Genomic DNA, 11,997 nt, shown 5'->3' with positions numbered 1-11,997 from the left:
AGTGTGTGCTTTAAGTTACCGCTGGCTCTCACCAGAGCTTTGAGCAGACCAGACGTTTCCCAGCAGAAGACCAGTCAGGCCTTAGAGAAGCGCTCCTCTCTGGAGGTCCTTCCTGTAATACGTTGAGCCTTCTTTCCCCCCTGCTTTCTGTCTCTGGCTGTTCTGGTCCAGTCTGCCAAAACTTGGCAGAGTGGACTCTAGTTTCTCCCAAACAGAAAGACACAGAGAGAGAGTCAGGATGAGGTCATTGCCCTGAGAGCCAGTATTCTTCTCAGCACCCTAAAGGGAAAAACCCTGTGACCCCCTCTGCCTTTCAGTAAGCACAAAAGAGTCCCTCGGAGGGAGGAGGCAGCTATGGAATGTGTTACCAGGGTTTCCTAAGCGCCCCCCCCCCCGATCTGCCCCTAAAATTCAGATTCATCTCAAGTGTGTGAATTCTTGGATTTACATGCTTTAATGTGTTTGGGGCCTGAATTGTTTTGCGTGGAGAAACAATGAAGTGTGTGAGGCCAAATTCAAATCTTTGCTGAAGAAAGTGTGGCCTAAGTGGGGACGCATCGTTGAACTTTGTGGGGGAAGTTTGGAAAGAAAAAAGTCTCTAAAGGACTCTCGAGATGCCTGGAGATTTTTCCATGACAAGCCGTCGCTTTTCCCAATGTTGAGCAGTGGGAACTGGCCACTTTGTTTGTATGAAACAGTGTCTGGGAGGAATGTGAGGTTTAGTCCGGGAGGGGACGGCATGATAACTCCCACTCCATTCAGATTTATGGTGAAGACAGAGGGCCTCCTCTGAATGCATATCAGGGGACTGGTGGAGCTCCGCCCCTGTGTTTCCAGTCAGCCAAAGAAAATGTTTAGCTGCACAACCCCTGGCCTTTCTTTACATCCTGCTCTGTCTTTCTCCTCTGTGAGTTTCTCTCAGCTGCTCTCTGCTAAAGCTTTTAAAACACCGTGTCCATCCATACGCTTTGTCTAATCAGAACTTTTTGTGGGATGAGACAACTTTCAAAGGTTGTTACAGCAACGGATCACCATGATGAAACACACATGGATCATCTTGAGCATTTTAAAGTTATCTTTAGAAAGGGGGCAAAGACGTTTTTCAGCTCTATTAGCAGCGTGTTCGAATAAAAACTTCTCGGATGACACCAATACAAATAAAAATATAAATAAAATGACTTTGTAAACTACCAATAAAGTGTCTCTGTAAGAAAATAAAAGCCCTCCAAAAAATGAAAAATACAATTATAAAATGTCCCATTTTAGTTAAATTCTCTGTCACCAAACACCTCAGAAGAAGTGCAGAGATTGGAGATGAAAAAGACTGAATTACATCAGGTTTGGGGATTTGAAGTCCTTGATAAAACTACAAGTTGCTAAACCCTTCATTAATGCAAAAAAAAAAAAAACAAGAAAAAAAAGTAGTCACATTATTTGAAGACCATGGAAGAATACAATTATACAGAAACATGGAAAATTGTAATTGTCACTCTGGAAGTCCATTATTTGATTTCATCTTTCACTTGTGAAGAATAGCTTGAATTTAGCAACATTTACAAGTTGAAAGAATCCCGGACAAACCCCCAAATGAAGTCAGGACACTGACCTTTGGACGGTAAAATTTAATAGAACATATTCTGAAAGTTGTCAATAATCCAAAATCTAAAATGTAAGATTATGGATGACTATTATTAGAAGTATTGCATGTGACTTAGATTAATTAACTTCCACAGACCAGGAACATCTGCAGACTCTTAGTTTGATACACTTTTAAAGAGTAATAAACTTCATTTTTTTATACGCTAACATTTTGAAATGTGAAACAGTGTTTTTTTTCTCTTTGTAGTCAAAATTTTTTGTTTTTTCCTTGAATTATCAATCTAAATCATTATACTGATTTTTATACTGTTTTATACTGATCAGAAATGAAACAACAGTAGAGGTTTGTAGAGAACTTCATTTCTCTGGCCACAGCTATTATAATTATTCTTTGCCTTGTTTAGCGGAGCCTGATCAATGTGGGGGTAAAAATGTTATCAAAATTTTCACAATCGTTCAAAACTCAGTTCCCCTACAGCTTTGCCTGCTCTGATTTTATTTTTCCTTTCTATAAGTAGACAAACCAGCAGCTCTGATTGTTCTGTTCCCCTCCATCCCCTCCACAGCTGCTGCCTCTTCTCATTCCTATCCCAGTCATTCTTTTTTTCATTCATTTATTCTCAGCCTTTCTTCTCCATGGGCCCAGTCATTTTCTTCTTTCTGTTCCCCTCTCTCCATCCCCAGAGGCACCACATATTCCACCTTCTCCTGATGTTTTATAATTGAAGGTGTGATTGTTGTGAGGATGAAGGACAGATCTGCTTTTTGATACAAATTAGACCATCACATCTTTACGATGGTCTCTTTGAGCACATAAAGTTGAAAAGAAACCAGACTTTGATGGTGAGTTATTTTTCTGACTGTAAATAAGTTGCACAGTTGAAAAGATGTAGTCTGATTATGGAGATCCATGTATAAAACGATTTCTAATTTGTGTATTTTTTGAATTCACTAGAAGTCTGAGTTTTGCTTGACTATCAAACAATCTGGAAGTACCAACTATTACAGTTCCTCTTACGACAACGGGAGGAAGCTCGTCCGTGCTCCTGTTCTTGGCTGTGGATCCTGCCTCTGGCTCGTCTCGCATCCCCAGCCGTCCCCCAACTCATCTGGATGAAGCCCATCTGCCGGACTATTTAAACATTTAGTCGTACAGTCAGATAAGCTAATTTCCTCTAAGCGTTCTGGTACATCGCCTGTCCGTCCTGGGAGAGGATCCCTCCTTCATGTGGGCACCACTGAGGTTTTTCTTTTTTTTTCCGGAACCTGTTTTTTTTTTTAGGAGTTTTTCCTTACAGAGAAGGATGATCTAAGGGCAGCGATGCCCAGTTTAGTTTAGTCTGTTTAGTTTAGTTTAGCCAATACCTATTGAATTCTATGACTTCATGTTCTTTATGATTTCCTGTTTATTATTCAATTACCTGGATGAAGCCCATTGAGACGACTTTTGTTGTAATATTGGGCTATAGAAATAAAATTGAATCTAATTGAATTAAATTTCCAGAAGGAGCAATTTCCCATTAACATCAATGTTAAAAGTCTAACTTAACACAACAATGAAACTTCTGGACAGCCTGCTTGAAAACCCCTTTAGATGTTTCCGACCTCCTTGTTTTGCCCGATTGCCCTGTTTTTTAAATTATACTACTACTTTGATGTTTGCAATTATGCTACATTTTCTTTGTTCTTGTTTTTTTTTAATTTCATTCTAAGTCTTTTTTTCCTTCTGCTGTCAGTTGCTATGGTGACAGACAAATTTCCCACGTGTGGGATCAATAAAGTATTTCTGATTCTCATTCTGCTTTTTTGGTAACAGGGTTGTAAGATTAGACTCCCTGTCAAATGGCTGACTAGATTTTTTCAAGTGACTTTAGAGATGACCAGCCTATGCTTGCGCCAGAAGCGCTACAGGATGGTCCCACCATATTAGGAATGTCTTAACCCTTGTGCTGTCCTAGGCACTTTAACGTTGGGAGTTGGGTCATCTAGACCCCACTAGACAGTGCGCTGAACCTTTTTTTCTTCAATGATTTGTGATCGTCACTGGTGTCCATGGATTACACGAAATCCTCTTCACTTTTATCCATCTTTGTCATGGTAGGGAGAACACGTCAATGTAAGGTTCGGGTCATCTGGACTGCATAGGATAGCACAAGGGTTAAAGGTGATTTTTTGATCAGAAAAGATCTTTTCTGAAACACAAATCACGGGTCTGTCTCAACCAACATGATAAACCCACTTTTAGGAGTCACTGAAGCTGACCTGTGTTAAAATCAATGCTCTTTAAACCCCACTGCTGGGTGAAAAAAAAACAAGAAAAAAAAAAATGTTAGGTTTGGAACATTTCCCGACTTAGTGAACCTGCAGAATGATTATCATTGTTCTGCAGCTGAATCTGAATGCTCAAAAATTAATTTTGCTTTAAAGGAGCAAACAGTGAGATCTGTTTGATTTTCCTTTACAGAAACAACTTTTTACTGGGTTTTAGGTTTTAATAAAGACTTTTGCTAAAAGACATTTTCTTACGACACTTAGTGACAGTTTCTGTTGATGTATTGATGTAATAGATTACCTGGAAAGTATCCAGGGAGGGAATCTGGGACTTGGATTCTTATCCAACTGGATAAAGCTGCATGGCCTCCGAAAAACTATGGAAAAAAAATCGGAAAAAGACAAACTTTGAAGTATATTTTATTAAAGAGTAACAAGACAAAACAGGCTAATCCTAATCCGTTGCCATAACCACTGTGCTGAAATCCGTTTGTAGGTCTGGGCTTTACTATAAAAAAAGTGACTGGACTGTCTGCTTCCAGGCTACAGCTACTGACCCGCCAAACCTGCTGATCCTGACACTGCGGCTGGCACTCCCCAGAAAACTCTCCTCCTTCACTGTCCCAATCCAGGGGATCTGAGCGCCATCTGCCCCTCAACAAGATTATGTGGTGCACTGGGCCAAGAAATCCTCCAGCAGGGCAGATTAAATATGAAATATAGGGCAGGAATGTTTGTTGCCTCTGCGTGTCTAGATTTTTGTTGGCCCATGTCTCCTTTACATGAATGTGTTTCTGAAAACGGCTATTTTCCAGCTAAATGTCAAGAATTAGTCATTTCCATCTCTCTAAAATGTGTTTATGACTCTTCAGCTCTCCAGTGATGTTGTATTTAATCTTTGTTAAACAAGTTTGTGGTTCACTAGCACAAAAAAAGGAAGCTGTAAAAGATAATGCAAAATAAAAATAAGACACAGCCAGCAAATCACTCATTGGTTGCTATGGTAACCTCGTCTCTTGTTTCGTCGCCTCCAGTCAATGGAGTTGCAAGTTTGCCTAACAGCAGGAACAAATTAACACTACAAGGTGTTTTTGCATACTGGAAACCTTTACAAAAATGTAAGTCTTTACTAAAAAAAACTGATGAAGATCAGCCTGCCAACAGGTGTACCCATTTAGAAAAGCAATCTTAGTTCGCAAGTTTTGCGTCTGTCCATCTTGTTTACAAACTGGAAGTTCTCCTGAAGAGCTTTTGCAGTCAGGACTCCTGTTCTTCTCATGCTTGTGGTGAAAGCCTTGACTGTGCGTGATGGCATGTGATTTTTGGCTCTGCATGTCCTCTCCGTGGCCAGTGAGCATGTCTCTTTTGGTTTGATTTGCAGGGTCAATTTATTGCACCACAGAACTGGACCTATCGTGCAAGATTTTTACTTGACTACTGTTGCAAGATTTTCTTTACTCCAGTTGGTGTTTTCATTCTTTTTTCCCCCCACACTTCTTCACGTACTTTTCTCCTCTTTCTGCAGCTCACATTGTTCCAGTCCATTTTCTCCTTTCTCCACCCCTCCACCCTGGGCTCATCAGGCCTGAATGCCAAGCTGTTTTCACTGAGTGCCCATTTGTAGATTACTCACTTAGAAATCATGTGGCACAATAGAATTACCAGGAGTTACAGAGACTTTACTTGCTGCTGAGGCATCTGGAGAATGCACTTTTTAACCAACCAATTGCAGCTAAAACATCTGCGATGCCAGCACACAAAGAGACACTTCTCTGCTGCTCTTATAGCTCCTGAGCTGCTGAGACAAATACTGGCTTTTTCTTCAGATGCAAACATGCAATCCATGGACTACAAATCTCTGTATCCAATGTACATTCCTGCATGGAAGAGAAAGTTGTTGTTATGTAATTTAATTTAATATAATCTTAGGCTTGTGCATTTGTTTATTGTTCTTTAATTTTTTTCTATATTTGTCATTTTACTGGGCTGCATGGTGGTGCGGTGATTAGTCCTCCAGCGAAAAAGGCGCTGGTAGGATCCCCGCTGGGACCTTTCTGTGTGGAGTTTGCATGTTCTCCTCGTGCAAACTGTAAAAACTGAATCTTAAGTAAGTAAAAAAGACTCCTGTTGCAAAAAAGTGTCATATTATCTCATCTTATTAACATAGATTCAAAAGCAAAATAATCTCAGTGTGAGAAAAAATGTCTTTTTCCCAAATATGAATTCTTAATCCATTTTCTCTTTTAATGCTGTAACAACAATTATTTCAGCACATATTGTTATTTATAATAAAAACTTTGAAAGACTTTTCTTTTTTGACAAATGTACAATATAAAGAAATGTAATTTACCCGCCATGGTTGGACTGATTGCCTGCTGTATTTCTCTAAAGGTTTCACCACTGCCTGATTAAAAAAAATTAAACAAAAACTGTTATTTATAATTGAAAAATTATTAAACTTTAAAGCTAGACAACACAGTTATCTGATTCTTTCTTTAAAAGGATAAAATAATATCACCCGGAATGTGGGGAACATTTCAACAATCTATATTTTTGATTTTTGTGTGTTATAACAACATTTCACATTTTAGATCAATTAAAACATCTGTCCTTGGCTTGATAAAAAATATTATTCTTTTTGTTTTTCTTTAAAAATTGTAGCAAGAAATTTGTGGTGTTTCAAACTAAAATGTACCAATAAAGTTTTTTTTTAATGACCAGCAATTGCCTCTTTGTTATTGTTTTCAGTGAGGCCATATATATTTTCTGGTTGTTATTTTTTTATTAAAATCAATTTTTTGGACGAGGTTTGAAAATTATACTTATGCATGTTAATAAATGCTTAATGTCCCAGAGAAGAAAATAAAGTTGTAAATGTTTCTGTCCCTTAGATGCTACATGTGGTGCATTAATTAAGATTTGACCAGCTTTGGAGGATTTTGTGCACAAGATATTTGGTCCAGGTAAAAAACTGGGCAGCCTGGTGGTCTTCACAGCCAGCCTTCTCGCCGTCATGTCAGCCATCAGTCTTCAGATGTTCTGTTTTGTTGAGGAACTAGACTGGTGTACTACATTTCCCAGGGTAAGCACCTCTCATGCTATGTCTACCTTTGTCCATACAAATAAAGCTTTCAACATTTGTAGACATTTGATTTTTAAAAATTTATGAGGGATGTTTTCAAAAAATCCATCCTTAAATTGTTTTTGACTTTAGTAAAGGACACATTGGAGAGATTGTAATTTGAGTGGGGGGCATATTTAAGTTTTTCACTGTACCTGAAAAAAACAAGACAACTGTACTCTTAAAAGATTCATTTATTATTAGTACCGATATCTGAGGGGCTTCGGAAGATTTTCTTTCATTTGTAAAGGCCTGTTCACACCGGGACGAATTTCGCCGGCGATTTTCGCCGACGTTTAACGCCTCGTGACTAAACAAAGGGCACCAATGAGAGTGTGCACACCGAGGCGAAAAAACGCCACGCGCCAAAGCGTCGAAAAAAAAAAAACGCCTCAGGTTCGTTTTTTTTTTTCGACGCGTCGCGTCGAAATCTATTCGACCAATGAGAATGGCGCTTTTGCACACGTGCCTGGAGCTTCTGAAGTTACAGTAAAACACAACTTGGGGGCGCTCAAACACAAAACTGCCTTGCTGAGCACACATACCAGCGAAGAAGATAGACGCCAAGTAGCGTCTACACTGCCGCGAAGAAATAATGACGGACATTCTTAAATATCCCCTTACCAAGTACCAGTTGGAGCTACTGGTGCTTGAAATATTCATGTTTTCTTTGTATGATTCTGACAAGCGCGTAAATACTTGCTCTCTTCTTCTGAGTGAAAAGCGACTTTAAGAATCGTAAAGTTGCGCAGCGCCACCTTGTGTACAGGAGTATTTCTGTTTACATTAAGCGCCATCTAATGTCAGGGAATGAAATTGCATGTTCGCTCGGCTCATCGTCAGTGAAAATCGCCTGGGTGTGAACACAAAAGACGTGGCGAAAAACGCTGGCGAATAATGCCTGGCGAATATTTGTCCCGGTGTGTACGGGCCTTGAGTCATGAAAGCTTAAATGAACTCCACTTTATAATGTGAGTCCGTTAGTGCAGTGTTTTTCAACCTTTTTTGAGCCACGGCACACTTTAACCATGACAAAAATCCCGCGGCACACCAGCATCCCAAAAAAAAAAAAAAAGCAGAAGCTCATAGTCTGTATTGATCTATACCCCCCACCCCCCCCCGGCAATCTGACGTGCATTTTTGTGATAATTGTGGCAGAAAAAGCAGGAAGTTGCAGATGTTTTTTCTAAAAGATGTAATAAAAGTTAAGTTACATACAAACTGTATGTTCGTTGTGTTTTCAAGACGTGTGACAAGGACAACTCATTGTACGCTGAGCCGCTGTCCCTTTCAAGCCAATGCATCATGGGAGATGTAGTGCGAAAACTGCGGAAAAACGGCAGAAAGACTAGCGTCTCTGAGCTTCATGGTTTTGTTCACTTGTTCCACGGTCTGATACCGGATTCTGTTGTAAGCTACACCGCTAAAGACGAGCTTTAGCTGGTGTTTTTGTTCGAACTGAGAGAGTTATGAGCTAAATTGGAACAAGGAAGTGAAGACTTCAAACACTTCTGATTGGTCAGACTGATGACATGTGATTAAGCCTTCAAGAATGATTGGTGGAGTCGTGGAGACAGTAAAAGCTGCGGGACTTTTCAGAAAACAGTTATAGCTTCAGCTAAATCGCGGTACCGTCATTCTTATCAAAATGTCTTTAATAGAATCAAATAAACACAAAGAAAAAAGTGTTTTATGATCCTTTATATCCCTAACTACTCAGTGTTTTATCAGGACCTGTTTGGATGAACAAAGAGCTGATTTCCTGGAGATGGTAATTGTTTTGAGATCAGTGAATGAGGGCAATTTTCCACGGCACACTTGACCATCTCCCACGGCACACTAGTGTGCCGCGGCACACTGGTTGAAAAACACTGCGTTAGTGTACCCTAGTGCACCAGTGTTTTTCAACCTTTTTTGAGCCAAGGCACACTTTATCCTTGACAAAAATCCCACGGCACACCAGCATCCAAAAATTAACCCTTGCGCTATTCTAGGTACTTTAATGTTGGGAGTTGGGTCATCTAGACCCACTAGACTGCGCTGAACCTTTTTTCTTCAATGATTTGTGATCTTCACTGGTGTCCATGGATTACATGAAATCTTTCCACCTTTATCCACTTTTGTCATGGTAGGGAGAACACATCAATGTAAGGGTGTGGTCATCTAAGATAGCACAAGGTTAAAGAAGGAGAACTTCTATGGTCTGTATTAATGTACACTCCCTCCACAATCTTACATGCATTTTTGGGATAACTGTACCAGAAAAAGCTGGAAGTTGCAGCTGTTTTTTCTAAAAATTGTAATAAAAGTTAAGTTAGTTTCCCGGAATAATTTTCAACTAAATTATTTGAAATTTTACCCTGGTAGTTGTTTTTCCCTTCAGTTTATTGACATGTAATTTTATGTAACCTTCCAAAAAAAAACAAATATATTCTTTCTAAATAGTGATATTATTAATTAATAATATAATATTATTAATAGAATCAAATAAACACAAAGAAAAAAGTATTTTATGATCTTTCATATTCCTAACTACTCAGTGTTTTATCAGGGCCTGTTTGGATAAACACATAGCTGATTCCTGGAGATGGAAAATGTTTTTAGATCAGTGAATAGGTAATTTCCCACGGCACACTGGACCATCTCCCGCGGCCCTAGTGTGCTTGGACAATAGTTTCAATCCAGATGTACTACACAACACACTAAAGAGGGGGCGTTAACCCAAGAGAGAACTAAACCTTTGCACGGTGCGTTTTAGGCTGGGAAGAAAAACAGCCCACAGGACAAAATCTAAAATGTTCAAACTACAGAGAGGTTAGAAAATGACTTCTCAGTAAATGCTGCTTAGTGAGAATATGTAATAGCTAGTAGGTGTAACAATTACTGTATGTCCACGATCATAGGGCGCACTTAAAAGTCTTAAATTTTCTTCAAAATGCACGGAGCGCCCTATGGTGCAGTGCGCCTAATGTGTCGCTGTGTGACTTCGGTCAAGAGGATGTAGGAGAGGACAGCATGAGAACGGTAAGGAGGGAAGTGTGGGCGTGAAAGAAGACACACCCCCAAATAGTGCAGGTATGTGCACTATGCAGAACAACATGGTTTCGGCAACCCTGAAAATGTCACCTGCAAGGAGACATGCTCATGAAGCACAGTTTAAACAGCAAGCTATCAGCTACGCGGAGGAACATGGGAATTGAGCAGCTGCAAGAGATTTCAAGACTAATGAGTCCATGGTTCACAAGTGGAGGAATGCAGAAAACGAAGTCCGCCAAGTCAAGAAGACGCAGCTGAGTTTCCATGGAAACAAAGCGAGGTGGCCCGAGTTGGAAGACCGACTCGAGCGATGGATTAACGATCAGAAAACAGCTGGGAGAAGCATCTCTACAGTCACCATTCGACTGAAGGCTTTAACGCTTGCAGAGGAAATGACAATTAAACATTTTCAAGATGGTCCATCTTGGTGCTTTCGCTTTATGAAACGGTGCCATCTTTCCATTCGGGCAAGTACTACGGTGGCGCAACAACTTCCAGCGGATTATAATGAAAAACTGTCCATCTTCCGCTCCTTTTACAGGGAGGCAGCGCCGGGCGAGTTACGCCACAATTTGTGAATGGATTGTAGATGCTTGGGAAAATGTGTCTACTTGCACTGTTTCTCGAAGTTTCGCAAAAGCCGGCATCATTCATGACGAGCCGCACGGCAACGACACAGACTGACAATAACGAAAGGGAACCTGGTGGGTTTGTTAGAAGTTTAGCCCAGCTGTTCATTTCAGATACAGAAGATGAGGACTTTGATGGAATTTTGGATGCTGATTGATGACTGAAAAACTAAATCACAACCCACTCAGTTTTTCCCCCACTGCCTTTTCTAAAACACACACTAGCAAACATGTTTTACAGATGTGTTTTTTAATGTGCCTGCCCCTTAAATTTTGTCTTTTAACATACATCAAAAACATGTAAAAATTTTGACAGAACGAATTTCTGGGATTTTTTTGTTTTATTTTATTTATTGTTTTATTATATGCATTTAGTAATTTAATGTCATTTTTTTATATGAAAAGTTTTGATTTTTGTGATTATTACTGTGAGAATTCACATATTAATGGGTTACGCTAAAAGTGCGTACAAAAAGCAATGTTTGCTCACACATTGCTTTTTATGCTCAGTGCATATGTAGCATTACACGTAGCATGCAAAGTGTTTACAGTCTGACAAGTCATATGTTAGACCTCAGGAAGCTTTTCACACTCTCTCACTGCTTTCAGGCTACTGAGCATCGTCCCGCACCTATAGGAGTGTGATTTAATGAGGAAGAGGGCAGTTCTGCTCCAGTCCAAATGAACTAATAAACCTGTTTTAATCTCTTTACCTTTTGGACACACCTTCTCATTCAAAGAGTTTTCTTTATTTTCATGACTATGAAAATTGTAGATTCACACTGAAGGCACCAAAACTATGAATTAACACATGTGGAATTATATACATAACAAAAAAGTTTGAAACAACTAAAAAATTGTTATCTTGTAGGTTCTTCAAAGGAGCCACCTTTTGCTTTGATTACTGCTTTGCACACTCTTGGCGTTCTCTGAGCTTCAAGAGGTAGTCACCTGAAATGGTCTTCCAACAGTCATGAAGGAGTTCCCAGAGATGCTTAGCACTTGTTGGCCCTTTTGCCGTCACTCTGCGCTCCAGCTCACCTCAAACCATCTCCATTGGGTTCAGGTCCGATGACTGTGGAGGCCAAGACATCTGGCGCAGCACCCCATCACTCTCCTTCTTGGTCAAATAGCCCTTCCACCACCTGGAGGTGTGTTTGGAGTCATTGTCCTGTTGAAAAATAAATGATGTTCCAACTAAACGCAAACCGGATGGAATAGCATGCCGCTGCAAGATGCTGTAGTAGCCATGCTGGTTCAGTATGCCTTCAATTTGGAATAAATCCCCAACAATGTCACCAGCAAAGCACCCCCACACCATCACACCTCCTCCTCCATGCT

This window comes from Oryzias latipes, chromosome 22, assembly GCF_053564925.1.
Source record: "Oryzias latipes strain Hd-rR chromosome 22, Olatipes_Hd-rR_3.1".
NCBI lineage: Eukaryota > Metazoa > Chordata > Actinopteri > Beloniformes > Adrianichthyidae > Oryzias > Oryzias latipes.
Note: the sequence above shows the minus strand (reverse complement) of the source record.